Source organism: Tasmannia lanceolata, unplaced genomic scaffold, assembly GCF_043159265.1.
Source record: "Tasmannia lanceolata isolate RefF3 unplaced genomic scaffold, GAP_Taslan_0.1 ptg000101l, whole genome shotgun sequence".
Taxonomy (NCBI): Eukaryota; Viridiplantae; Streptophyta; class Magnoliopsida; order Canellales; family Winteraceae; genus Tasmannia; species Tasmannia lanceolata.
The window spans coordinates 347501-352500 of NW_027518778.1; positions in this window are offsets into that span (position 1 = coordinate 347501).

A 5000-nucleotide genomic window follows, 5' to 3' on the forward strand; every position below is an offset into this window, starting at 1 on the left:
GCTTGGCCTTGGCTTGCCAAAGCAGGGCATTGCTGGGTTGGGCTCCCTTGGCCTTTTGGGCGCCTCTGACGATGTCTTGCGAAGACCATGGGCACAAGGCCATGGCATATGGTGAGGAAAGGACCACGGTTGCCAAGGTTAGGCACCGGAATGCTTGGCCTTGGCTTGCCAAAGCAGGGCATTGCTGGGTTGGGCTCCCTTGGCCTTCCGGGCGCCTTGGACGCTGTCTTGGGAAGACCATGGGCACAAGGCCATGGCATATGGTGAGGAATGGACCACGGTTGCCAAGGCTAGGCATATAGAGAGGAATCGCATTTTTGCCCGGATAGGCACCGGAATGCTTGGCCTTGGCTTGCCATAGCAGGGCATCGCTGGGTTGGGCTCCCTTGGCCTTCCGGGCGCCTTGGACGCTGTCTTGGGAAGACCATGGGCACAAGGCCATGGCATATAGTGAGGAATGGACCACGGTTGCCAAGGCTAGGCATATAGAGAGGAATGGACCACGGTTGCCAAGGTTGCGCAAGTTTTGGGCATTTTTTGCCCGGATATGCCCAAGTATGCCCCGATAGGCCCGTTACGCCCCGGTATGAACGCGTATGCCCGGATAGACTCGGTATGCCTTGGGATACATGCGTATGCCCCGATAGGCTTGGTACGCCCCGATATGCGCACGTGTGCCCCAGTAGGGCTCGGTATGCCCCGGTATGTACGCGTGTGCCCCGATAGGCCCGGTATGCCCCGATATGCACACGTGTGCCCCAATAGGGGTCGGTATGCCCCGGTAGGTACGCGTGTGCCCCGTAATGCACGTTTCGCTGATCTCCCCGCATGTCCCGCCCCTATATGTAATACTTACTTACTTACTTACTTTCTTTCTTGCTTGCTTGCAATGGTTGGGAGTGCCCGGCATGCCCCGCTGCAGAGACCAAGGGCGCAATGACTTGGCACCGCGGATGCCGGGACTCCGGCACTTCCCGTGGCACTGATGGTTGGTTCCAAAGACAAAAGGCCGTGCAAGGCCACCGCACCGCGGATGATTTTGCTCGTGCTGGCGCCTTTGTGTGGCCAAAGAACATGCGCGAATGCTCCTGTCGGAAGGGTTGGTGTCCTGGCCCCGTCGGGTGTCACGAATGCTCGGTTGCGAAGACCATGGGACCAAAGCCATGGCACGTCGGATGATGGCTCCAGCTGGCGCCCCGGCACTTTCTGTGGCATTGATGCTCGGTTTCAAAGACAAACGTGCGCAGGGCCAGGGGACCGCGGATGACTGCTCGTGCTGGCCTCGTTGGGCGGCATTGATGGTCGGTTGCAAAGAAAATGCGCGATTGCTCGTGTCGGGGACTGGCAAGCCAAGGCCAAGCGAGCCATGGCAACGCGGATGATGGCTCCAGCTGGCGCCCCGGCACTTTCTGTGGCATTGATGCTCGGTTTCAAAGACAAACGTGCGCAGGGCCAGGGGACCGCGGATGACTGCTCGTGCTGGCCCCGTTGGGCGGCATTGATGGTCGGTTGCAAAGAAAATGCGCGATTGCTCGTGTCGGGGCCTGGCAAGCCAAGGCCAAGCGAGCCATGGCAACGCGGATGATGGCTCCAGCTGGCGCCCCGGCACTTTCTGTGGCATTGATGCTCGGTTTCAAAGACAAACGTGCGCAGGGCCAGGGGACCGCGGATGACTGCTCGTGCTGGCCCCGTTGGGCGGCATTGATGGTGTGTTGCAGAGAGCATGTGCGATTGCAAGTGTCGGCCGGGTTTGGGTTCCCTTGGGCTTTCGGGCGCCTTGGACGCAGTCTTGCGAAGACCATGGGCACAAGGCCCCGTCCTGGCCCCTTGTTCGATTCGCTCTTGTCTTGCGCTTGCTTCCAAGGTCCTCCATGACCTTCCCCATGGCCTTGCTAGATCCCCCCCATGACGCATGACCTCTGTCCGTTGATTGGTTTTGAGTGCACACCATGCCCGGCTTGGCACCGTGTTGTCGCGTGAGTGGCATTTGGATCGTGCATGGTGGTGGGCTACCTGCCAATGCGCACAAGCCTTGCACACTAGCCTTGCGCACGAGCCTTGCACAAAAGCCTTGGACACAAGCCTTGCGCACAAGCCATGCATACAAGCCTTGCTCACAAGCCTTGGGCACTGGCCCATCGCACTAGCCTTGCACACAAGCCTTGCGAACTAGCCTTGGGCACGAGCCTTGCGCACTAGCCTTGGGCACTAGCCTTGCACACAACCCTTGGGCACTAGCCTTGCGCACCAGCCTTGCCCACAAGCCTTGCACAGCAGCCTTGCACACTAGCCTTGCATACAAGCCTTGCACACTAGCCTTGCACCCAGGCCTTGCTCACTAGCCTTGGGCACTAGCCTTGCGCACTAGCCTTGGGCACTAGCCTTGCACACAGACCTTGGGCACGCAGGCCTTGCACGCTAGGCATGCTTGGGCAAGCAGCTCCCGCAACAAGTCGGCGGGTGTAGGCATGGTTGGGCGCAGATCCCGCATCGTCTCGTCGCGTCTGGGCGCAAACCTGTCGCGTCTCGTTGCGTCTTCAGAAGTCGTCGCTAACAGCACCTTTGGTTGCCACTGGTGGTTAGGCGGGTTGGTTGCGCAAACCCTATAGGAGGGTGGCATGCTGCGGGGCGCTGGAATGCGCAGGTTTAGGGCGTTTTTGCCCGGATAGGCACTGGAATGTGCTGGTTTTGGGCGTTTTTGCCTGGACAGGCTAAGGAATGGGCATGCTTTGGGCGTTTTTGCCCGGATAGGCACTGGAATGGGCTGGTTTTGGGCGTTTTTGCCTGGATAGGCTAAGGAATGGGGCATGCTTTGGGCGTTTTTGCCCGGGCAGGCACTGGAATGCCTGGCCTTGGCTGGGCATTGCTGGGTTGGGCTCCCTTGGCCTTTCAGGCGCCTTGGATGCTGTCTTGTGAAGACCATGGGCACAAGGCCATGGCATATAGTGAGGAATGGACCACGGTTGCCAAGGTTGCGCAAGTTTTGGGCATTTTTTGCCCGGATATGCCCAAGTATGCCCCGATAGGCCCGTTATGCCCCGGTATGAACGCGTATGCCCGGATAGACTCGGTATGCCTTGGGATACATGCGAATGCCCCGATAGGCTTGGTACGCCCCGATATGCGCACGTGTGCCCCAGTAGGGCTCGGTATGCCCCGGTATGTACGCGTGTGCCCTGATAGGCCTGGTATGCCCCGATATGCACACGTGTGCCCCAATAGGGGTCGGTATGCCCCGGTAGGTACGCGTGTGCCCCGTAGTGCACGTTTCGCAGAACTCCCCGCATGTCCCGCCCCTATATGTAATACTTACTTACTTACTTACTTTCTTTCTTGCTTGCTTGCAATGGTTGGGAGTGCCCGGCATGCCCCGCTGCAGAGACCAAGGGCGCAATGACTTGGCACCGCGGATGCCGGGACTCCGGCACTTCCCGTGGCACTGATGGTTGGTTCCAAAGACAAAAGGCCGTGCAAGGCCACCGCACCGCTGATGATTTTGCTCGTGCTGGCGCCGTTGTGTGGCCAAAGAACATGCGCGAATGCTCGTGTCGGAAGGGTTGGTGTCCTGGCCCCGTCGGGTGTCACGAATGCTCGGTTGCGAAGACCATGGGACCAAAGCCATGGCACGTCGGATGATGGCTCCAGCTGGCGCCCGGGCACTTTCTGTGGCATTGATGCTCGGTTTCAAAGACAAACGTGCGCAGGGCCAGGGGACCGCGGATGACTGCTCGTGCTGGCCTCGTTGGGCGGCATTGATGGTCGGTTGCAAAGAAAATGCGCGATTGCTCGTGTCGGGGACTGGCAAGCCAAGGCCAAGCGAGCCATGGCAACGCGGATGATGGCTCCAGCTGGCGCCCCGTCACTTTCTGTGGCATTGATGCTCGGTTTCAAAGACAAACGTGCGCAGGGCCAGGGGACCGCGGATGACTGATCGTGCTGGCCTCGTTGGGCAGCATTGATGGTCGGTTGCAAAGAAAATGCGCGATTGCTCCTGTCGGGGACTGGCAAGCCAAGGCCAAGCGAGCCATGGCAACGCGGATGATGGCTCCAGCTGGCGCCCCGGCACTTTCTGTGGCATTGATGCTCGGTTTCAAAGACAAACGTGCGCAGGACCAGGGGACCGCGGATGACTGCTCGTGCTGGCCTCGTTGGGCGGCATTGATGGTCGGTTGCAAAGAAAATGCGCGATTGCTCGTGTCGGGGACTGGCAAGCCAAGGCCAAGCGAGCCATGGCAACGCGGATGATGGCTCCAGCTGGCGCCCCGGCACTTTCTGTGGCATTGATGCTCGGTTTCATAGACAAACGTGCGCAGGGCCAGGGGACTGCGGATGACTGCTCGTGCTGGCCCCGTTGGGCGGCATTGATGGTGTGTTGCAGAGAGCATGTGCGATTGCAAGTGTCGGCCGGGTTTGGGTTCCCTTGGGCTTTCGGGCGCCTTGGACGCAGTCTTGCGAAGACCATGGGCACAAGGCCCCGTCCTGGCCCCTTGTTCGATTCGCTCTCGTCTTGCGCTTGCTTCCAAGGTCCTCCATGACCTTCCCCATGGCCTTGCTAGATCCCCCCCATGACGCATGACCTCTGTCCGTTGATTGGTTTTGAGTGCACACCATGCCCGGCTTGGCACCGTGTTGTCGCTTGAGTGGCATTTGGATCGTGCATGGTGGTGGGCTACCTGCCAATGCGCACAAGCCTTGCACACTAGCCTTGCGCACGAGCCTTGCACAAAAGCCTTGGACACAAGCCTTGCGCACAAGCCATGCACACAAGCCTTGCACACAAGCCATGCATACAAGCCTTGCTCACAAGCCTTGGGCACTGGCCCATCGCACTAGCCTTGCACACAAGCCTTGCGCACTAGCCTTGGGCACGAGCCTTGCGCACTACCCTTGGGCACTAGCCTTGCACACAACCCTTGGGCACTAGCCTTGCGCACCAGCCTTGCCCACAAGCCTTGCACACCAGCCTTGCACACTAGCCTTGCATACAAGCCTTGCACACT